The sequence below is a fragment of the Grammomys surdaster genome, unplaced genomic scaffold (genome assembly GCF_004785775.1).
Source record: "Grammomys surdaster isolate TR1022 unplaced genomic scaffold, NIH_TR_1.0 211, whole genome shotgun sequence".
In the NCBI taxonomy this organism is placed as follows: Eukaryota; Metazoa; Chordata; class Mammalia; order Rodentia; family Muridae; genus Grammomys; species Grammomys surdaster.
Genome location: NW_021604656.1, coordinates 1,101,197 through 1,126,377, shown reverse-complemented (window position 1 = coordinate 1,126,377; position 25,181 = coordinate 1,101,197).

Sequence of the window (25,181 nt, the reverse complement as noted above, 5' to 3'; positions counted from 1 at the left end):
CTCCCTCCTCCCTCCTCCCTCTCCCTCTCCCTCTCCCTCTCTCTTCCCTCTCCCTCTCCCTCTCCCTCCTCCCTCTCCCTCCTCCCTCCTCCCTCTCCCTTCTCCCTGTTCCTCTCCCACCTCCCTCTCCCTCTCCCATCTCCCTCTCCCATCTCCCTCCTCCCTCTCCCTCCTCCCTCTTCCATCCTCCCTCCTCCCTCTCCCTCTCCCACCTCCCTCTCCCATCTCCCTCCTCCCTCTCCCTCCTCCCTCTTCTGTCCTCCCTCCTCCCTCCTCCCTCCTCCCTCTCCCTCTCCCTCTCCCTCTCTCTCTTCCCTCTCCTTTTCCCTCCCCTCTCTATGTTTAAATAAGCATCTACAGTAACAGGTAGCTTTCCATATGACTTTTTCTAAACGTCTTTAGTGGTATTTATTCCTCCACGTATTTTCACCTGTACTCTGCTTTCCTACCCCTACCTCAACTTAACCCTTCCGTCCCATTATTCCCCCTTAACCTTTATACCACGTTGTCCTATCTCTGCCCCCTTACTAATTCCCTGATCTCTATGGGTATTCCAAATGAAGCACACATATCTGAATTCCAAAGCTAACATCCCCAATGAGAGAAAACTTGTGTTATTTGGCTTTCTGAGTTTGAGTTACCTCACTCAGAATGAGTGTTTCAAACCCCTCTCCATTTATCTGAGAATTATCATAATCTCATATGTCTTAGCAGCTGGATAGTATTCTACTGCATGAATATGCCACATGTTCATTGCCCATTCATCAGTATTCAGGAAAGTAATTATCATCCCAGTGAAGATAGTAGCTAGTGCTACACTTTCAATCTCTGACCTTTCACCTGACACCTGCCCTTGCACCTGACACCTGTCCTTGCACCTGACACCTGCCCTTGCACCTGACACCTGCCCTTGCACCTGATACCTGCCCTTGCATTCTGCAGTGCAAAAGAGAGAGCAGGCAGAGAGCAGGGGTGAGGCTATGCCTTGAAGCAAATATTCTCAGTTCCTTACTGTGAAAATTCTTCCCAACACTGGAGCTCTCCCGGCCCCCCCCCCTCAGTCCTAACATCTATGTGCAAAGCAGGGTTTGCTGCATAGACGCTTCAGAGGAGAACCCCATGGGCAGTCATCCATTCCAGTACTCAAGGCCACATGCTATGCAAGCAACCATTTCTCCTTCTCCACATGGAAGCTTGCATGTTTGAAAAGACATGTCAGAATTTAAGATGTTCTTGCAGTCTTCCAGTACTCTGTTCTCCAGTCTTGATTTCTAGAGACAAGGAAGCTTCTAGGGCCATGAAACCTTCATTTATTAGATCTAAATATCATTGTATAGAGCCATATTCTTCACACACCTCTGGGCTGCCCCTCCCCCTCAGCTCACTCTATTATGTGGCTCATGGGGATCTTGCCTGGAATCATTAGTGAAGGTCTTAAGGGGTGTCCTCCCTGCCCCCAACCTTGCTTTCCTTCAGTTTCTATCTGTAGTGGTTTGACTAAGAACTGTCCCCATAGACTCACCTATTTGAATGCTTAGTCACTTGGGCAGGGCACTATTTGAAAGAATTAGGGGGTGTGGCCTTGTTGGAGGAAGTGTGTCACTAGGGATGGGCTTGGAGGTTTCAAAAAGTCCATGCCAAGCCCAATGTCATCCTATCTGACTGCAGATCAGAATGTAGCTCTCAACTATGTCTCCAGCACCACGCCTGCCTCTACACCGCCACGCTTCCTGATGTGCTGATGATGGACTAAATCATCTGCAAATAGAAGCAAGCCCCAATTAAATGCTTGCTTTCTGTTTGTTTGTTTGCTTGCTTTTGTGTGTTTTTTTGTTTTTGCTTTGTTTTGTTTTGTTTTTTTGTTTTCTTTTTAATGCTTTCTTTTATAAGAGTTGCCTTGGTTGTGGTGTCTCTTCACCACAATAGAACAGGGACTAAGACACCACTTTCACTCTTCCGCTCTCAGCCTCTCCTTGTCCTCACAGGCCCCAGAGACAGCTAGCTATCCCTTAGCCTCAAAAAAAAAAAATGACTCCCAGGCACTGACAGTGGGAACTGATACTGCACAATTACAACCATAAGCCAAGGCCTCAGCCCCTTCCTGCAGGGACACCCTAGAAGGACAGTGACACCCCAGCAAGTAAGTCTTGTGACTACAGCACTTCCTGCAGTAGAGCTCTGTGACCCAGCTGCCTTGCTCAGCTCCAAATGTCATCCCTGGAGCTCAAGGAGGGCCACATGGAGGTGTATCCCTCAGGCTAGCAGGAACAGGAAACAAGCAAGAGTTAGAGGCCATATAGAGGCAGGACAGAGGTGGAGAACAAGAATACACTAAGGACAGGAGCTCGTGGCAGCAGCTCCAGGCTGGCCCCACAGCAATTCAAACTGGCCAGAGCCAAGAGGCCAGAGGACCTCCCTTGGGATGCCTGCAAGGCTTTTATCAATTAGATGATCTTATTTATGAGGAGCTACCGTGTGTGCATGAGCTTCCAGTATGAAAGGTCCAAACGCCAAGGCTCCTACCAAGATATTCCTGAACCCCCATCCTTGCCTTGTTGATGCACACAGCAGTCCTGTACTTCTAGGGGGTCAGATCCCAGGAAGGGTGGGAATCTAGCCCCAGCATCCCAATATCCACTCTTGACTACTTCCTGCAGGCAGATGATACCAGGAAGCCTCTGCTATCTTCCCAGAAGCTACACAGGCCCTTGCCATGGTGACGATATTCCAGGAAAGACAGAAGCAAAGCACACAGAAACCCTGCCAAGGGCCAGATGCTCCCACAGGCTCTCCACCCCATTTGGTAGGTTGTCTAACCTGAAGTCAACTCTTCTGGGGCTGCAGAGCCTGGCTTCCTTCCACCCTGGAGAATTATTAACGTTGGGTTTTTAGAGGCAGCCGCTCACATTCTATTCTAATTCCCATCAAAGGCAGGAAGGTCCAGAGTACAGGCTACTGTCGGACCAGGTCATGTGAGGGAAAGCAGGTTTAACTGCTAGGATGGAGCTGCTGTGACCAGATCCATAAAAGTGGGTCATAAAGCAGAAGGAAGCCTCTGGGAGCAGCCAGGTGGCCGCACTGTTGCTGAACCTGGAGAGGACAGGGAGGGAGTGTCCAGGAAATGGACACTCTGCTGTTTACGCTGTCAAGTTCTTCCGGTGCGTGGGGGCCAAGTCCACCCCACATGGCTACTTGTAAACCTTGAAACTCACAAGTATAAACAGTCCAGACCCAGGTGCCCTGCAGCCTCAAAAGGTCACAGGCATCCCCAACTCACCATGGGAGGGCTTCGTGCCATGTGACCCCCACCTTTTCCTTAATACAGTCCTCCTCAAAGGTGGGGGGGGGGCTTTGTCAGTAGCGGCACCATCACCATAAGTTGTGAGGGCTGAAGATACAGTTCCATGGGAAGAATTCTTGCCTCATGTGGTGGTTGATATAATTATCAACGTCATTTTCTAAAAAGTACATTGGTGAGACAGGGTTCTGAGTGGGTCTGTGGAGGAATTTGTAGGCTGGGCTTATCTAGGTGGGAAGAGTCACCCTAAATGTAGATGGTACCATTTCCTGGGGTGAGGGCCCAGGCTGAATGAAGAGGAGAACAGAGAAATTGGGTAGCAGCATGCTCGCTCTGTACTTTCTGACTGCAGCTGCAAAATGAGCTGTTTCACAGTATGTTGCCTGTGCCTTGGAAAGCTCTCCGCCTGACCCTACCTGCCCTTGGGTGTTGGGGGTGAGATGGCACAGAGTCACACAGCCTCCGGGAGCAGGTGAGAAACGCCACAGCAAGCTCATCTGAGCACTGCTGCAAACGCCTTTAATACCCTCCACCTGCGCCCCATTGGTCTCTCTTCTAAACAGCAGTTCCCAATTGGCTGGCATTGTCTGCACCAGCAATCCTTGGTCTCTCAGGCAGTCCTCAATTAGGTCCTCCTGTAGGAGATGCTTTTGCAGCTGCGTGGCCCTCGGCATTTACTTAGAGGCGGCCCTGCCATTCCTGCTGCAACAGTATACACATGCATGCATTCAGATCATAAGCCAACATAGACACTCTCTTCCTTAAGTAGCTTCCATTGGGTATTTTGTCACAGCAGGGAGGATGCCAATAAACCACAAAGACATGAGAATCTGAGTTCACATCCCCACCATCCACATAAAAAACTGGGCACAGGGCACGCATCCCTGGAATCCCAGTACTTGGAGAGGTGGAGATGGAATTCCTGGAGCTTGCTGGCGAGCCATCCTGCCTAATTGATGAGTTAAGAGGTACAGAACAATTACAGGAGATACTTGCCATCCACTTCTGGTCTACACACACACACACACACACACACACACACACGCACACACACACACATTCACATGAACACATATATATCCATATACACACACCAAAAAGATCTAGAGAGAAGAAAGGCAGGTCCTCAGTGTTAGTATTCTGTCTAAACTCCACCTCCAGTTACCTGGCAACAGCCAGGTAGGCCTTCTCACTGTAAAAGGCCCCTCCTTACCCTCTTGCTCTCTTACTCTCTTGCTCTCTTGCCTGTAGCTTCTCTCTGTCCCCTTCCCTTCCCCCTCTCTCCACGCGGTCATGGCTGGTCTCTTACTCTCTACTCCTCTGTTCTCTCTCTCTCTCTCTCTCTCTCTCTCTCTCTCTCTCTCTCTTTCTCTCTCTCTCTCTTTCTCTGCCTCTCTACTACCCTCCTGGCTCCCCTCCCCATGCCCTGAATAAACTCTATCCTATGCTATACCGGTGTGTGACTGGTCCCTCAGGGGGAAGAGATGCCTTGGCATGGGCCCGCTGAGACGTCCCCTTCCCCCATACCTCTCCACACACCCACAGATCATACTACTTATCTCTATCTTTTTATAGACACAACAGCCCTGCCTGCTCTGGAACCAGGAGACCAGGCTGGCCTTGAGCCTCAGAGATCTGCCTGTCTCTGAAACCTACTGAGTGCTGGGGTTAAAGGTGTGTACTATTGCACTGGCTCAGATCTTCTTTTGACTCACAGAATGGGAGTCCCTGGGAGACAGAGGGCTCCCCACAAGTGTCCCAGACACTCTGCTGTGCTCAGAAATGTGAAAGCCATGGCCCTAACCCCTGCCTGGTATCCCAGTCTTCAAAGCTCGTTTATCCTGTGTGGGTTTTTAGAACTCTGAACGTTGGTATGAGATACACGAACTTTATCAAGTGTGTATATGTGTTAAAAATCCTTGGACATGAGTTAAGATTCACAGCCAACATTGGCTAGACACATGGGAAAATTATTATGCATTCACACCAAGTCTCCAATGAATACCTGCCATTGGGTAAGTAACTCCACAAAAGTGCCCCTTCCAGATTCATAATTTGAAAGTGCGTTACCGGGTGGTGGACTGCAGAGACTGTTCACTGTCATGTATGACTACAGAGATGGTGGGAAATAGGCTCCTGACCAGTTCTGCCTTGCCCTGATCACTTCAGACCTCTGCTCAGACAGCACATCCTCTATACTCCCCCACGGCCCCTGCCTGAAACTGCCCGGCTGTGAATTGGGACCTCAGAGGTACTTACAGAACCCGCAGGAAGCTGGAGAAAGAAGCAGCCATCCTTAAGCACCCATCCTCAGAAACCTGGGGTGTAGCAGGCATTGGGAAGTGTGTCCTTCCTTTCCCTGTGCCAGCCCCGCTGAGCCACAGCCCCACTAACCCCACACTGTAAGAAACTGGCCACTACCTGCTTTCCCAAAAGCCATGAGGCTCCAAGACGGGGGGCTGCATTGTTGTATAGCCTTGCACAGAGCTGTTCTCTGTTGATCTCCAAGAAACAATTCTTCGGGGTAGATGTGGAGAGCAGAAGGAGGAAGCAGAAGCAGCTCTAGGCCGGGCATGTTTAAGCCTTTGTCTGCACAGAAGCCCCTGCAGAGCTTGTTTACACCCAGATTTCTGACCTGCTGGATCTGAATGAAACCAGAGGCTGTGGCTGTTGATTCAGCACCTCTTTTTAAGAGACTGTGCTCGAGGGATGGTCTGTGCCAAGTCCCCAGGGTACAGATCCTGAAAGGAGGTGGGAAAAGTGAAGAACCTTCCCTAGCTAGATGTGGTAGGACACATCTATAGTCTCCAATGCACTCTGTGTGGATCACCTCCAAGGCCCAAACCTCCCTCAAACCAAGAGAGTAGAAATACAAGGTTCATCACTGGTTTGAGTCTCATTCTGTTACTGGGATAAAACACTTTGACTAAAAGAACTTGAGAAAAGGATTTATTTGGTTTATACTTCCAGGTCACAGACCATCACTGAGGGAAGTCTAGACAGGAACTCAAAGCAGGAACTTGGAGGAAGGATGCTGCTTGCTGTCTGGCTCAATAGCACATGCTTGACTGGGCTTCTTATACAACCCAAGACTGCCTGCCTCAGAAACGGCACCACCCACAGAGGACCGGGGCCCTCTTACATCAGTTAATAAGTAATACAATGCTCCACAGATGTGCTCACAGGTCAGTCTGACCTAGGGATTCTTCAGCTCAGGCTTTCCTCTCAGATGACTTAGGCTCTGTTAAGTTGACAGTTAAAGCTAACCAGGACACTCCCTAAGTCATAACCAAGTGTAACCAATGCCAGGGATCACAGCTCCTTCCCAGAAGCGGCCACCTTACAATGTGTGTGGCAGATGGAAAGACCAGGCCTGGCCAGAGACACACTCTCCTCAATAGCAGCCCATCCCCACCACATGTAAGGACTAAAGGGGGTCAGGCACAGCTCTGGGGATCCACACCAGCACTCACAGGACCCTCAGGGTGTCTGTCACCATGAGACAAGTTCAATAGCCCTTTTATGAACAAAGCATCAAAGTCTTCCCATGTCAACACTGTCCTCACTGGAATGGGGCTGAAATGTATAACACGGCAACACCAGGTAAAGATCGTGCACATGTTTACAATTTCTAACCGACCGTAAAGTCGAAATCATTTTCTGATGAAGGGCTTTGGCTCTAACCCAATAAAATTCAAATCAAACCCGTGCGGTTAGGTGGCTGATGACGGTACTTTCATAGACACGGTGGCTAATAACCAATTCAAAGCAGCAGGCAGCTGCCCCAGGTGAGCTTTATAGACAGCGTTTTAATTTCAGCATAGCAAATGCAGACAGGGGTAGTCCCCTGACGTACTCCAATAACTTGTCCAATTCATTTGCTGCTTGAGGATGACCCATCCTTTCAAACCCCCTGGGGAGTCTCAGCAGCAGCCTTCTAGTCTTCTGTGTCTGATCTCTGGACAGGGCTGCCTCTATATGAGCCTGCATTCTCCCCCCACTGCACTCCCCACCCTGTGGTCAGCCCTGGGCATTTCCAGTTTGCACATAATTAATCCCATACACACACGGCTCCTCCATCATGCCTTCCTTGGAATCTCATTGCATTTTGAAGGAAATCAACTTTAGACTTTGCACTACCCAGGTCCCCTGGGCTGGACCACCGCCTGTTCTTCTCCAGCTCCAGGGCTCACCTTACATCCTTTCTGCTTTTTATAGCCTCTGATATGGAACACTGCCAGCTCCTTCCCAGTTCTGGGTACCACTCTGAGCGCTCCTTTAAGCTTCTCACCTCCTGCTCCCACACGCTCCCAACTGACTAGGTCCATGAGTTTGTCTGCTCTGCTCCAGCGGCTTCTCCTCCTAACTTACATGCCCTCTGGGCCTCCCATCAGCTCCATTTGACTTCCTTCAGAGGTTTCAGCCACTGCTTGGCACCACTGCCATCTATGCAGTGTTCAGCTCTGTCAAGTTATCTGTCTTTATTTGTGTTGGGTTGCAGCATTAGTCTAGGTCACAGAAGCTGCTGTAACAGATAAACCCCTGGGTCCTTGGAGCTATTGAGATCTGTCTTTAATTTACTTTGCACTTACAAAAATCAACAAGATAGCTACTTATTGGCAGAGAGATTGCCTCCACCCAGTGGCCCAGTGGTTGGCTCCTCTCACCCTGGAACTTCTATACCTTTGTGTTAGGGCCCCTGGAGGCTGCAGAGGGGGAAGGTGAATACCCCACCAGCCCTCAGTTTCTGAGTTGAGTGAGCTTGTATCACTAGGGCAGTGTAAGGACTCTCCTGTCCATTGCCTCCTTTACTCAGGTTGGCCATTTTGCCTTCACTGAGTGGAGCTATCAATCATCAGTCATGTGGTTAGGATGTCACCTCCATGCTGGTGTGATGAGATCCCGGTCATCTCTGATAGGCTGATGTTAATCTGAGACAATGATTATCACAACAGAAGCCCAAGATGGCAGCAGAGGGCAAGTATAACATTCAACTACAGTAAAGGTATGGAAGTCTAATCAAAGGTGAGCCACGGATGTTGAAGGCCTACGGAACCTGAGACAGCTGGCCAGATGCATGCTTGACTATTTCTGAATAGTCCTGAGTTGGAAACAGGCACAAAGGTGTTCCAGTAATTAACCAAGTTTTGAGTGTTTTAACAGAGAAGGGGGTTTAGCGTTGCAAGCCTCAGGAACTCTGAACCAAGTTCTTCTTATGTACGCCATCTGCCCATTGACTTTCCTATGTCCAGTCCGTCTTTTTTTTAGGGTTTGTCTTAGTTAGAGTTTTATTGCTACAGAGACACACCTCAGCCATGGAAACTCTTATAAAGGAAAACATTTCACTGGGGCTAAGTTATAGTTCCAGAGGTTCAGTCTCTTGTCATCAGGGCGGGAAGCATGGTAGTTACTGTGCATAATGCCAGAGGAGCTGAAAGTTCTACATCTTGATCTGCAGGCAGCAGCAGGAGACTGTGTGTCACACTGCGTGCGGCTTGAACATAGATGATCTCAAAGCCCCACCTGCACAGTGACACACTTCCTCCAATTAGGCCACATCTACTCCAACAAAGCCACACTTCCTAATAGTGGTATTCCCTAAGGGCCAAGCATTTAAACACTTGAGTCTACGGGAGCTATACCTATTCAAACCACCACAGGGTCTCAAGGAACCCCAGTCTGGCCTCACATGCACTGTGTAACCAAGGATGGCTCCATTGTATGACTGCTAGGATTACACGTCCCTCAGGGACTACCCTCCATGAGGCACAGTCCCAAGAAACCTGACAATATTAGCCCAGCAACCTGCCTGGCTTCATAGCAGGGACTTTCCACTGCAGCCTTGCTTGGGACCTCAGTTCCACCCAAGCTAGCAAGCTGCATCCCCGGCCACCCAACCACACTCACACTCCTCCTCCAGGCTGTCGTCCACATGGACTCTCTCCCCAGGAAGCATTCTTCTATCGGGAGTTCTAGCCATTTTGATCATTCTCAAATCCCCAGGGTTTAAAGCACTGAGCCCATAGGCAGCAGTGAGTTCACATATAAAGAATAAATGAAGTTTACATGAGCTACTGAATCATTTAACCAAAGTGGTATAAGAAACCAGCATCTAACCAAGGCTTAGGACTTACTACGGGTAAATTACTGACTTGTTGAAGTGCTAGCCATCCATCAGCGCTCCTCAAACCAGTTTCCATAGCTATAGCGACCCAGTCTCTCAGACAACTTAGAAATCAAGGGGGATTCACAACAGTGGATGGTCCATATTCTATTACAAGATAAAACGATGCCATCATACCCCCGACTTCACAAGTGCCATGTAGATGCCCAGATACCAGGGGAAGCTTAGATGCTAACTGCAGTCCTGCTCCAAATGATGGAATCACGTCAGAACATCTCTTGTTGCTGAGGAGCAGGGCATCATGAAGTAACCACTCAGCATCCACCCCGATGAGCCACAGGAGTACCAGAGGGACTCATCACAGTGGCCTATGAGAATACAGTCTGAAGTTCTGTTAGAGCCCATGTCCTACCTGTCTGTATCTTCCAGCTACTGGGACAAATCTCACACACCTGGTGGCTCCAAACAAGATGAACTCATCTATTTCTGTGGTGTGGTGTGTGTGTGTGTGTGTGTGTGTGTGTGTGACATATATGGTATAGTGTGGTGTTGGCACATGTATTTGGGTATATGCACCTGTATGCATGCAGAAGGCAGAGGAGAATGTTAGAATGTTAGGTGTCGCTTTCTATATTATTTCCCGAGACAAAATTTCTCACTGAAACTGGAGCTAGTCTAGTGTCTAGCAAGCCCAGGTGATCCTCCTGACTATACCCTCGGTAACGATGGGGTTCCGGGTGTATGCAGCCATGCCACGATATTTGAGTTCAGATTCTCTTTGGGCCATCTCCCCAGCCCAGAATGCGTTAATCTTAAAGTTCTGGAGGTCAGAAATCCTAGTCCCTATACTAGTAGATGCTGCACGAAAGGCTGCAGGGAAGGCTCCTTCCCTCCCTGCCCTCTGTAGAGAAGTCTCATTCCTTGTTTGGCTGGTAGCACTTCCTCCATCTTCAAAGAACACCCAGCCCATCCTCGACTCCCATTGGGGTGTTTGTGTGTATGTGTTTGTCTCTTGACCTTAACACTGACTCTCCTGTCTCCTTATTCTGGCCCAGATGATATTGAATTCACCGGACAATCCGGACCAATGCTCCCATCTCAGGATCCTTTGATTTAGGGGGTGGGTATCTGTGGGAGCATGTGTACATGCTCCTGTGGGAGAGTTGCATCTCTGCATGCATGGGACGACTAGACTGGAGGTCAACCTTGGTGCTGTTACTCAGGAGCTGACCTCCTTGTTTGTTGAGACAGAGTCTCTCACTGAACCTGAAGCTGAGGATTCACCTGGGCTGACTGGCCAGTAAGCCCCAGAGATCCCACATCTTGGTCTCCACAGTGCTGGGATTACAAGCTTGTGACACCCACTCAGGTTTTTCCTTGGGTACTGGGGATCAATGTGGGGTCTTCATTGACACTTTATTGACCGGGCCTTCAGCCCCTATCCGTAATTTTACTAACCAAGGAAGTTTTGTCTCTCAAGTGCCATAGTCACGGGGATGAGGGCATGAACATGGCTGGGGGTTGTGGTCTTCTTTAACTGAGACTGTACTAAATACCAAGCAAGATGGATTTGGTTCAGATCCGTATGCATCTTTATTGGAAGACACTTTTCCCTTGAGACACTCAAGACTCATGGTAGAGTTACAAGTGGATGCTTTACCTCCTGGTTGCTAAATGCTCTAAGCATAGAGTCAAGAGCAAGAAAGGGCCGGGAGAGGCTCTGAGGTCCCGTGTCCCATACTAGGTGCCAGTTGTGCTGGTTGTACACCATGGAAATACTTTCCCTTCTCCTCAGCTGCTAAGGTTGCACCTGCTGTGTGGATTAAGCCATGCGTAGATTTCCCTGGACTTGGGAGCTTTGAAAGTCTTCCTTAAAATAGATGTTTCCAGAAGAGTGAAATGGAAAAGAAGTGGCTTCCCAGTAATACACTATAATGGGCTTTAAATAGAAGCCATTGTCTAAGAAGACACCACATCAGTGACATTATCGGGGGACATTATTTCCTGTCCCTCTGTTTGACCTTGTCCCACCTGAGACTTTAAATACCTCTGAGTTTCCACCTCTCGGAACCTCAGAGAAATCCTCTGTTGTCACAGCCAATCTGGCTTTGCAGTAACAGTTAATGTCATGGTGACCACAGTCACTTTTCCCAGACAAGATGACCTATGGCCATCAGAGATGCCCAGGGACTCCAGCATGGAGGCGTGCAGGAACCCTGTGCCAGATCCTTCCTGAATGTTCACAAATTCCTTCTTCCCCTGCCAAATGACCCGTCACCCTTTCTGCCTCCTCCAAACCCCATCTGCTCCCTGGTCTTGATTCTTTGTCCCACCCAGCCAAGCTACACTGTTCTCCTTAGACCAGACTGGCTTCACTATACTCAGAGCCCTTCTTGCCTGGAGTGAGCCTCCAGGCCCCCCACCAGCTCCTTGAACAGCCACCATCTCTCCAGCTCCCCTCCCCAGCTTATGAGTACCCTCCATCTCCCCAGCTTCCCCTCCCGCAGTCCCACCTTACAAGTATCCTCCAATTCTCATCATCCCACCCCTCCCCCAACTCCCACTCCACCCCAGCAATCCACGCTGCGCCACGGTCCACCTATGACCTGGACTCACTTGTTTCTTTCACACTTAAAAGCTCTAACCGGGCGGTTCCCTTCACACTAACACTTTCTCTTGGCTTTTGAGCGGTTCCCTTCACACTAACATTTTCTCTTGGCTTTTGCAAACAATGGTTTGTAGAGAGACTCTCTTAGAAGCAACACCTGTCAATAAAAAGACCTACGGCCAATGAGCTGAGACAGGAAATAGGAGGTGGGACACTGGCAGGAAGAAAGAGGATTCTGGGAAATAGGAGAGCTATAAAGGAAAAACTCTCTAGCGACGCTGAGGAGACGCAAAGGAAGAAGTGGTTGTGGACTGAAGGAGAGGTAGCTAACCAGGTGGAAGACATGGAATAGTTTGAATGGGTTAAATACATTACAGGCTAGTCAGGGAATGAGCCAAAGTTTATGGCCTAGGCATTTATTAGAAAATAATTAGTCTGAGAGTCGTTTCAAGAACAGGAAACAAATTTTTTATTTATTTTAGCAGTGGCAGCTTGAGCTACCTCACCACAGTGTTTCCTAGCAACCTTGTTTACCTCTCCTGGACCACAAGAAGCAGATATTCTGCAGCCTGCACTGAAGCTTCACTGTATTGGGCACATCCTGCAGGCTTTTCTACCCTATTTGTGTAGTTGCTGTTCTCACATATTGTCTTCTGTTTTCCTCACCGGGTGTTGATGAGGTGGTTATTGCCTCCTCCTCCTCCCTGAATCCCACTTAGAGCTCCAGAAATCTACTGCGACACTGAGGTGATCTGCCTCTCCTTGCTTTCTATCTAGGGAGGGGAGGGACTGGGGGAAGCAGAGATTCTTACCTGACTGCCAGAGGGTGGAGGTCCCATGGTCAATGTCACTTGCCTCACCTCTTCTAGGGGTTCTGGGTTGGCCCTATGTGACAAGGCCAGGGCTGACAGGCCTTGGTGGACACGGACTCAGGAGCCATACTTCAAGGTGTGTCAGGCAACTTCTCTTGTCCAAGTGTTTCTGTGATGGTCACCAGGTCACATGCAGAGGCCAAGGGTTCAGTGTGCATTTCAGTGCACACACGGGTCATCCCAACGTGGCACGTGCACCAATACCTTTGTTCCCTTTCCATACATGAAGACAAGCCACATCCTAAAACATGATGACCTTGGGAAGGGGCACATGAGGGAAGGGGACCCATCCCCAAGAGAACAGTTACCACATCCTTTGAGGACTCTGAGACTTCATCATCTTATTCGATCTGCCTGAGGCCAAGTTGAAAGTTGGGGCCCATCTTCTTATCTCTTTAGCCAGGGTCACTGAGACATGGTCTGGACATGGTCACACTGGTGCTGGATTCTCAGAGAAAAGCAGAGAAGCCCCCAGCTCCTGAGGAATAGCCACAGTCATCCTGTAATCCTGATTAGGATTAGGAAGTGACCCCTGGTGAGGCTCCTTTTCAAATTATTAATTTTTCCCTCAAAGGCCTGCACCTGTGTTAATGTGCCAGACACATCTCCCAAAACCCCCCCCCCCCCGTCCCCGCCCCCACAGCCATCCCCAGAGTCACCGTGCCATGGGAGCAGACCAACATTTCTAGGTCGGAACACACAGCTGCAGAGTCTTGACAACAACATGAGTCCCTCCGAGAAGCAGGCCCCTGCAGCCCCCAGACATGTGGTGTTTTGCTGTGGTGTCTCTCAGACAAGCTGATGCTGTAGAATCTTTGCCAGAACAACTCAGCTGTGTTCCTCACTAGCCAAGGCTTCCGGAGATCTCACACCACCACGTGACATCAGTAGCAGCTCCCTCAACTTTCCACAGATGATGCTGCTATCCCTTTAAAAAAAAAAATTGCTTTCCCAGGGGTTGTTGACTGTTTTCCTCACACATTCAAAAGGATGAACATGATGTGTTGCAGGGGTGAGAGAAAGGCCTGTGAGGAAACGGGAGTGTCCTCACGGGACAGGGGGTCTGAACTCACAGGGGTGATGAATACTGGCACAGATTTGGAAGCATAGAATTGCCATTACCTCCTTCCTGTGAATAACAGCGGGGGGGAGGGTATAATGCTGGTATATTTCTGCATTTTTAAAAATAAACTTGGACCATGTCATTCCCTTGAAGAGGGTTCCCAGGAAAACATGGCATTAAGCAGCACTGCCTTAAACAGACATCCCCACCCCACCACCCCACCCTCCTGCAACTCCACTCCGGGAAGTGCTAAAAGGAAAAACATTTCCACGGAACAGCTCCGCCTGGCAGAGCAGGAACCTTGGATCCTGGACAGTGAAAGATGAAGAAAATAGCCTTTAAGTCTCTTAAATTCTGTTTAAATATTTGGTGATAAGAAGTACTGCTGCATGACCTTAACCACTGTGTGGAGGGAGGGCTGCCTCTCCAGAGCTGCTGGGAATCTGGAGGGGCCGTGCTGAGAACGTTAACAGTGGGATGCCTAAGCTTCCCTCATCAGCATTCATTCTGTAGTCCAGCTTCTAAGCTGGCAGAGACGCTCATGGTCCAGTCAGTACCAATGACCCACAACAGGATGTCCACACAGGCCAACAGAGCAGATGGCTACCCAGTGTCCCTCAGGCACTAACAGACTAACAGACTCTTCCTGGCTTTCTCTTGCGCCTCCTCCCACACTGTGTTCAACACCCTGGCACCTCTGAAAAACGGTCTCTCCAGCATTCCTGTCTGGTGTGTTTCCCTGAATCTGTTGCTGGGAGATTCTTTCTCCATAACTCCCAGGGCAGCCTCCACCATGTGGTATCCACACCGTGGTCAGCACATACCTGCACTGCTCTTGAATCCCAGCCTCCCTACTTTATAATAAATACCTGCTTCAGGTATTATGTTACAGTTTCAGGAAGCAGATGGAAGCAGGGAGGGGAGGTCTGAGTACCGAGGTGGGCCACCCATAGGCCAGACTGTGACTGTCTCAATCCCCAGGGAGGCCAAGCACTCCCTCTAGCAACTGAACAGGTCACAGGAGCCTGATAGGTGAGACTCCCAAAGTCATCCATCTTGTTCTCTGAGACAAGTTTTCCCACTGGCCTGGGGCTCGCCAATTCAGCCACACAGGGATCTGTCTGTCTCTGCCTGCCAGGCACTGGGATTATAAACAAGTGCCACCATGCCCAGCTCTCATGCTCGAATGCCAAGTGCTCCTCTGACTGAACCATCTGCCTAAACCCCATAAGCTCATTTTTTAAAATGAGAACTTACCAAGCGCTGCCCAGGAATCTGGACAAGAGGGAAATGGAGGTGTGTATTGTGGGGATTCCTGATTCAGTGCACTGGGTGTCCTGTTGCCTGCCTACAAGGGGATATGTCCTATTCAGGGACATTTATAGGCATGACTTTGAAGCTGTGTTGTCTGATATCTGCATCCATCTTTCTCTCTCCATGGGACCCCCTCCTCCTTGGGGAATCACAGTTTGTCCATGCAGCTCACTGACAGAAAGGTCTATGGAGTCTCAAAACCAACCTACCACAGGTCAACAGTGGGACTGACATGTTTGTCCTTTGATGTCAGGGTTTAGTCATTGTTCTAAGGTACAGTCACCCTTTCCAGAACTCCAGGATTAGTGAGTAGTCACTGATGGTTACTAGGTCAGAAGATAACTCACCTTGCAAATCTTTAGTGTACACACACCCATAACTAGCCTGCTACCAGCTCCAGCCAACTCCATAGAAACAGACACAGGTGACCTCAGGTGACATGTGTCCAGATAGTATCTGCAGCCTCTGAAAGCTGCATAGCTCTGACTATTTGCTTACCCCAACTTAGGAGAAACCCTGTGCATTATTATTAGAATGGAAGAGGCAATATGGTACTCCATGCCCCCCCCAAAAAAAGATCAATACCCTAAGTGAAGATAAGAAGCTGGTGTACCCTTTAGAGCTGAGAACTCCTTGGTCTCATGTTGGCTGCACACTGACCAATTGTGGTCTCTGTGTTAACAATCATTTACAGCAAAAAGACGCTTCTCTGAGGGAGGGGTGAGACGCACTAATCTATGATTATTTGGATAAATACTTTGGGGTCAGCTAAACACTATGTCCACTTAAAAGAATAATAGTTGTAGATTTTCATGGCCTATGACCCAGACAGCCATGGGTTCTTGGCCCCGTTAGCCATATCAGGCATACATGTTTTTTTTCTTGTGGAGTGGTTCTTAAATCCAATCATTAACAATGATTGGTTACTCCCATAATCTTCATGCCACTCTTGCATGTAAAACGAATTATAAATTCTTGCTAGCCCGTATAAAAGACACACAATCCAGGAATGTATTTACAAGCTGTGAGCCTAGATTGGTCAGACTTGGAGCTGTTCTAACTTACATCCCAGCCATATGTCCCTTGTTACTTGCTGTTTTCCCTGGTCACATGCTCATGGTCCATCTCCTGTCATGACGGCCTCCTCTAGTCTCCCTGTCCTTTCTTCTCTCTCATCTCTACCTGCAGCCAATCAGGTCACTGAAACCCAATCACAGGATTTATCCTTTTGTTAACCAATTAACGGAAGCGAGGTTACACTGTATCACGTGATCACTTGGTGTACCTGAGGAGCTGCTTGTTCAGGGTCAACCATTTAACTACATGCAGCACCAGACCAGTCACCTACAATTGCACCAGCAATAGTGGAATGTCTAACTAGGTCAGTTATTACTGGGCTTCCCGGAGTTCCCAGCTGGGTAAAGTAGATGATTTCTTGTCTCAACCAGTAGTGTGCATATCACCTTCAAGCACTACGAAAGATGGGAGTTGGGGGGAAAACCTCCAGGTTGTTACCAGCTTGATTTTCCCATAACCTGTGACTGATTATGTGGTCTTGACAGTAAGTTGACTCAATAGGTTTTAAAAAAAAAATCACAGCAAGGGCTGGAGAGGTGACTCAATAGGTAAAAGCACATGCTGCACTTCCGGAGGACCCAGGTTCAGTTCCCAGCACCCACACGGTGGCTTGCAACTGTTTGTAGCTCCAATTTCCAATTTCACATAATTCAACACCGTAGTCTGGTCCAAAGGCACCACATGCATGTGGTTCTCATATATACAAGCAGACAAAACACTCATACACACAAAGTAAAAAGTCTTTCTTTCTTTCTTTCTTTTTTAAAAGCACATGAAGTTGTAAGAGAATTGTGGGAGATAGGACAGGAAGAGGGATTAGAGGGAGTATGGGAGGTGAATTTCATCATTTCCTTTTTTAAAATATTAAAATTAAAAGACTTTTTTTTTTTTAAGAAGACTGATAAGATAGAAGGAGCCAGACAGGAGAGCTCAAATGCCTTCCAGAACGGGAGAGCCAGCACCCTGTCACCACAGGCTTTCCATCCCCCACCCCCACCCCGTGTGGCTCAGGCCACAGTGGGGAAAAGGCTGGACATTCCCCACAGCTGAAATCAAGCCATGTGGACCTTGAGAAGCAGTCAGGGCTACAAAGGGAGGGCCCTGCTCAGCTGCATCAGGAATCCCAGAGGGCCCAGGCGTCAAGGGCAGGGGTACTTGAGAAGGCCTGACCTCATGGTAGGGGGAGGGGAAGGAGAAGAGGGGGCTGAGGTACCTCTAAGATCTGTACAATAGTAGCTGATAAGATCTAAAACCCCTGGCAGAGGGATAGAAGGATCCCAGCACATGATGGTGAGGGACTCCTCTACTTTCAAAGATTTGGAGGGGCATAAAATAGGAAGGTGTGACATTTCAAAACGTGGTTCTAAGGTAGGAACTGAGCCTAACTGTTTAATCCGTAGCAATGAGATGTCAGAAGAAATCACCCACGTGTGGGAAGGGAAGACATGGTGTCCGTGTTCAGAGTCTTAGGAAGAAGTGTGGGGGTGGGATCATTACCTAGCAATGCATGTCCACCTGTGCATGCTCACAGGACACCTCTGCTTATCCTAGATCCCCCAGCCCTGACTGGTACCAATGTCTGAGAACATTGCTTGTCTTTTCCCTCCCCTGAAAACAGACCCTGATAAGACAGAGAAAGATCACTGACAAACCTAGGCAGAATGGGAAGGCAGAAGAGATAAAAGGTGCCCAGGGAGTAGGGGTGAGTGACCAGGACTCAGGGCAGCACACACATACATGCATGCCACTTGGAGACAGAGCACACAGCCCGGGACCTCCACCTAACTCACAGCCAAGAGAGTTCTCCCCAGCTTCTGTGTTCAGATGTCACATAAAGGAAAGTAAATTGGCCTGAACATCAGGCAAGCCTGCTATAGACAGAGAGAGCCCAGATCAGGCAGGTGTATAGCTACTAGGTAAGGGGTGGGGATGGGCAGAGTAAAACTTCGGAATAGTTACAATTTAGTGACCTTTGTCAGGGTCAAAAGAGAAAGAGGAAGGAGCAAGGTGCTGTGGATGAATCAGACTCAAAGAGAGACGAAGTCCATTGTCTTCTGTGCCAGCCCACTGGGGGATGGGTGAAGGGAGATAGCCTGGATGGAGAACAGTGAGAACTGAAACCCAGCAGCCAGCAGGGAGGCTTAGGGACCTCCCTGCAGCCATCTGTCCTTGGAAGGCCCTGAGAGAGGACAGCATCCTATCCAGGGATGTGTCAAGCAATATTGCCATCCGCCTGGGGGTTCTGAACGGGAGGAAGGAGCTTTCCCATGAGAAATCAAAGCTTGGAGCTGCACCGCATGCGTGCGAGAGTTCCAATTTCGCACTGCTAATGTGGTTTAGGGGATCTGGAGCCAAGAAATAAATGTAAAAACTTGCCTTGGATGGGCGAAACCCAGGGCCCCCCAGCTAAAGGCAAACAAAGTCACTCTGTGGGAACGTTTTCGCAACCCAGGACACATGTGGGCTGGCCTCCAGGATGGCTCCAGCTGGGGCTCCCACGCGCCACTTCCATTTCCTGTTGCAGCAGTGACTGCTGAGCCCGCAGATATCTGCTGTAGCTCCGTTCCCACTGGAGGCAAAGGGCTGTGGAAGAAAGACCAGCAGAGGGTTGCACAGCAAAAGCATGAGGCAGCCCTGGGAACAGATTGGCATCTGGAAGAAAGGAAGCTACCTAAACTTTTAGGGTTGAGGCCGGGGAGATAGCTCAGTGGGTAAGAGTGCTTGGTGTACAAGCAGAAGACCCAAGTTCAAATCCTCAACACCCATGAAAAAAGCCAACATGACTACAAAGACGTAACACCAGTGCTGAGGTTGGGGGGAGGGACTAACTTGCAATAAATCATTGCAAACTTGGATGATTAGATAGATAGATGATTGACAGGTCATTAGATACAGTGCACTACCCACTCAGACCCAAAAGAAATCCTGTATCGTCTTTCATATTCAATACCATATTCTCTATTTATAAGTCGGAAATCACCAAATTAGAAATCAGTAACAATAAAACAACTACAGTCTTGGACTAGTGACATGGCTTAGCAGGCAAAAACACTTGCTTCCAAACCTGACAACTTCTGTCCCCAGAACTGACCCTTAAAAGTTATCCTCTGCCCTCCACATGTGTGCACCATAGCACATGTGTGCCTATACTTACTCATACACACAGGATGATGATGGTGATGATGATGACATGACAATCTTAAACTCAAAATATAAATAGCCATAGCCAGGCATGGTAACCCACATCTATAATTCCAGCACTCAGAAGGCTAAGGCAGGAGGCTCACCACAAATTTGAGGCCAACTCAGGCTATACTTGGAGACTCTGTCTCAAGAAAAACAATTAAAAAGCCACAAATACCCCCAGTCTCTCCCTCTCTGTCTCTGTCTCTCTGTCTCTCTCTCTCTGTCTCTCTCTCTCTCTCTCTCTCTCTCTCTGTCTCTGTCTCTCAATCTCACACACACACATACACACACCTTATCTGCAGGTGACTTGTTTCAAAACCCCCAGCAGAGTCACCACAAAACTGGAGACAGCACCACAAAGATTCATCGTGACCATCAACCTAATCAAGGGTTAGAACCACCTAGGAGACACACCCTGTACACATCTCCTAAAGAGCTTTCAAAGATATCTTAGGAAGGAGGACCACCCCGGATGTGGGCAGCACCACTCTACTGGCTGGCATTTTCGACAGAATAAAAGGAGAAAGCCAGCTGGGCACCAGAATTCACCTCTGTAAGACCTGACTGTGGATACAATGTGACTGCAGCCTCACAGGATACAATGTAACAGTGGCTTCACACTTCTGGTACTGTGAATTCCCCACCTTGCTGAGCTGCACCTTCCAACTGTGAGACAAAATAAACCTTTCCTTCCTTCAGTTGCTTTTCTTCAGGTATTTTGTCACAGCCACAAGACAAGTAGCTAAAACATACACCAATAGTTTAGGTGCTTTCTTTTCCTTATATATCCTCACTTAGAGCAAGGTTTCATTTATATTAGCACAATGTAGTGTTTTGAATGAGAATGGTCCCCATAGGCTTATATATTTGAATACTTGGTATCCAGTTACTGTTGAGGTTTGGTCTGTTGCTGTGTATTGCAATCCTAAATACTGGCCCCTAAGGTCTGCTTGTCTCCAGGGTGGAGGAAATCCTCATGCACACCAAGTGATGCTATGTAACCTTGCTCCTTAATTTAAAACTATTGGTTGAATACAGGTGCCTACAGCCTATAGCTGGACAGAAGAGAGGTGGGCAGGGTTTTAGTTCCCTGGCTTGGGGTCTGAGGGGGAGGAGAGAGAAGATGAGGAGAGGAGAAGACGCCATGGGGTAAGGGATCCTGAGAACTGGCCATGAGAGCTGGCTATTTGAAGTAAGAGCAGCCCAGGCAGAACATGGCAAATCATATCATGGGGTTTACTGATAGGGAAATAGATACTAATAGCTTAGAGGGTTGATACCTGCCCAGCTCTAGCACTGACTAAAGCTTATTATAAATATATTATAAATATACTATATTATATTTATAATATTATAATTATATTATATTTATAATATTATAAATATAAAGGTTGCGACTTTTATCTGAGAACTTAATGATCTGAGGTAGGAAAGAAACCCCCAGCTAAGATTAAAATTTGACTACAACAAGTTAGTGGAACTGTTTGGGAAGGATTAGGAGGTGTGACCTTCTAGGAGGAGGTGTGTCACTGTGGGTGGGCTGTGAGGTTTCAGTAGACTGAAGCCCCTCCCAGTATGTTCTCAGTGTTCTCCTTGTAGATCAGTGAGCTCTCAGCTGTTCCTGCCACCCTGTTTTGGTTCTTCCATCGTAGACTCTAGCCCTCTGGAACCATAAGCCCAATTAGATGCTTTCTTTGATAAGTGGCCTTGGTCATTGAGTATTTTTCACAGCAATAGAACAATAACTAAGATACATGCATGTAAGAGACTGGCGGTAACTAGCAATAGGACAGAGCAATTATAATGTTATTCTGTAATATACCTGATGTGAAGATGGTCTTTCTGAGTCTTTCAAATATGTCATTGTGTTACATTTTAAACTGGGGTGACCATGGGAACTGAAAGTGAAGTTGTGGGTAAGGAGAGACTCTTGTATATGGACACTTAAAAGCATGTTTCAAAAATACATATGTCTCTTTGTCAGACACACACTGTAGGCCTGTTGCATCTCTCTCTCTCTCTCTCTTTCTCTCTCTCTCTCCCCCCCCCCTCTCTCTCTGAGAGAGAGAACATGGAACACTGAAGCAGCCCTTTACTTACCTTTTCCCACCCCCATGCCAGTCCTTCCACCCTCAGGGACCCAAAGGGAATCGTAGCCCACTCTTCAAGGAACCCCTACACCCCATTTCTGTTTATCTAGACTGAATGCAGCCAGGAGGCACATACCTGACAGATCACCACCTCATTCTCCTTCCTCTTCCTCCAGTTGTTTTGGAATCTTCTCTCTGGTCCTTCTTTGTCTAGTGGCAGCTTCTCTACCTGGAAGCCCCATTGTTTCCTCCATCAGTGGCTGCATGGATCTATGCTCTCCACACGGGCTGTGAAGCACTTCCACACAAGTGTGAAGCTCAGGGTTTGATCCCCAGAACCCATATAAAGACAAAGCTGGCACCAGGAAACACATTTGTAACTCTAGCATGGAAGGTAGAGATGGGTGGATCTCCCGCAGTTGGCTGACCAGCCAGCTTATATGGTAAGTCCTAGGTCCCAGTGAGAGACCTGTCACCAAAATAAAGGGAGACACATGAGGTTGACTTCTAGCCTCTATTCAGATGCACACACAGCTGTACACTTGGGCACTTACATCAAACACATGCACACACACACGAATTTAAAGAAAATGCTTAATTTTAACACATAAGGCTCGCCATATAGCAGGATTAATATTTATGTTTTCAAAATGTCTCCACATTCCACACAACTCATGGGTTTCAGTGGGGATCAGTCCGCTCTGCTGTTCTTGTTGCTAACAATAAGTATCAATCTTAAAGGAAATAAAACTTATTTACATGTATTAAGATGATTCATTTTTTAAAAAAAAAAAATCCCTTTAAGTCACTATTCTAGTTTCATCTCAGTTGCTAGGACAAAATATCCTGTCAACATGGGAAAAGAACTTATTCAGATTACAGCTGCAGTTAACAACCTGTCATTCTGGAAAGTCAAGGCAGGGACTCAGGAAGTTGCTCACATCACATCCACAGTCAAGAGCAGAGAGCACAGTGTGTGTTGGCCGGCACTGTCAGCACTGCCTGTCTGCCTGTCTGAACTGCCTGCACTGCCTGCCTGCACTGCCTGCCTGCCTACCTGCACACACTGCCTGCCTGCACTGCCTGCCTGCACTGCCTGCACTGCTTGCCTGCACTGCCTGCCTGCCTGCCTGCACACACTGCCTGCCTGCCTGCCTGCACTGCTTGTCTGCACTGCTTGTCTACACCGCCTGCCTGTTTGCACTGCCTGCACACATTGCCTGCACTGCCTACACTGCCTGCCTGCCTGTACTGCCAGAACTGTCTGCCTGCACTGTCTGCACTGCTTGCCTGCACTGCTTGCCTACCTGTACTGCCTTCACTGCCTATCTGCACTGCTTGCACTGCCTACACTGCCTGCCTGCACTGCCTCCCTGCACTGCCTGCCTGCACTGCTTACACTGCTTACACTGCCTGCACTGCCTGCACTGCCTGCACTGCCTGCACTGCCTGCACTGCCTACCTGAACTGCCTGCACTGCCTATACTCCCTGCCTGTTGGCCTGATTGCTTTCAGCTAGCTTTTGCTTTCTCACACAGTTCAGGCCTCCCTGCCAACCACAATAGGCTAAGTCTTCCTTTTTTAATTCTATAAACTGTATTATATAAAAAGTTTATCTATAAATAAAAGCAAAATCTTACATCAATTAATAAGCAAGGCATTCCCTCTCAGACAAACCCTATCTAGGCTATTCTTCATCTAAATCTACCCAGGTGACTCTAGACCATGTCAACTTTGACAGTTAAAATCAACCAGGACAGTGATCAAATGAACATAAAATAAAATTAAGACTATGAAACAAGTGGCTGAAATCGGGAGTATTTGCAAAAGAGGAGTGTGTGTGTGTGTGTGTATGTGTGTGTGTACCTGTGTGTTCCAGTGTGTTTGCATGTGTGTGTGGAGGCCAGAGATTGACTTTAGGTGTCTTCCTCTGAAATTCTTCATTTTAACTTTTTGAAGAGTGTCTCTCACTGAATCTGGAGTCTTTGTTAGACGGGCTGCCCTCAAGCCCCAGGAATGCCCTGTCACCTGCCCAGTGTTAAGGTTGTAGGTGTGTACTTCTGTGCCTGGCTTACTTTACATGGATCTAAGGAATCTGGACAAAGATCTTCATGTTTGTACAGCAACTACTTTATCCACTGAACCATCTTCCCACCCCCACCCCAAAATACTTCTGAACAAACAATAAGTATAAGATAAAATCACGTCCACATTGGTCTGATATGCAGTAAAAGTGAAGTAATTTATTCGCTTAAAATAAAAACAAGATCGGATTAGATAACAACAGGACCCAGGCACTTGCTCTGAGAGGAAACATGAGCACAGCAGAGGAGAGCAGAAAGTCCACATCCACATCACTGAGCAGATTCAGCCATTGGACTGAAATGGACCAGTCTAGGATGCGGTTGTATTTAGATAAGTACAACCTGAAACACTGACCTCAAAAGAAACAGAAAACCATGTGGGGGTGGGGGTGGGAAACAGATGAAATGATTTACGAAAGATACTCTGACCCCAAAATGTGCCTTTGATATAGATGGGAAACCATGACAATTCCTCAAAGGAAAAAAAAAAAGAAACTCAGCACATGAGCTTCTATGCAACAAGGAAGAAATGTCTCCAGAGCCTCTGTTTCAGGCAGCAGATTGCGGAGATAAACTTGTAACAAGAAGAGCTCCCATGTCCTCACAACATAAGAAAGCAGCCTCAAGGCCTTAATTAGTTAGCCTGCAGTCTTCCTCAGTGTGTGTGTGTGCAGAGGATACACTATGACCAAGTTGAAGTCTGTCCAGAAATGCAACGATGGTTTCGTGTTAAGAAATCGTGTGTGTCACTCACTGTATCGGTCAGGGTTCATCGATAAACAATAGAGTCCTTGTCACAGCAGAGAGCAGGGAGGGAGTCCTGGTGGTGTTAAGTGGCTCCCAGAGTGTGCACAGGGCTGGAGAAAGAGCACAGCCACACGTGTTATTGTCCAGTGGATATCGATAATCACCATGTGCTATTATCATGCGTGCTGCTACGTCTCTCACTACGCCAAATTCATCAGTTCAACTTTATCAGACAAGTGTGGTACAAGAGAACAATAGTATCTGCCACATTTGGTGCTTGTGTTGGTTATTTTATCTCACTGCTATGACAAAATGCCATCATAATCAATGAAGAGAAGGAAGGGTTTCATTTGACCCAAGGTTTGGCACCAGGATAAGTCTCCAAGTTTGTTTCTCTGAACTGGGCTATGGGAGGCTGTGTCTCCCATACCATGGTACATGCTACCCTGTAGGCTATTCCCCCAAGAGGCCTCTGCTGTCAGGGGTATTCCTCCTGAACAGACAATACTCAAGTGTTAGGATTAATTACACAGACTCCTGTTAACAGTGCAGTGGTAGCCCTGAATATTGTTGCCATTTGCTGTTTAGAGACCATACTGTGTGGTTATTTCCCTTAAAGAAAAATCAGAGGCTCCTTCACCTTGGTTAGGAAAAACAGGTGTAGTGAAGTACAGCCTTCTCAGCCTTCTCAGCCTTCTCAGCCTTCTCAGCCTTCTCA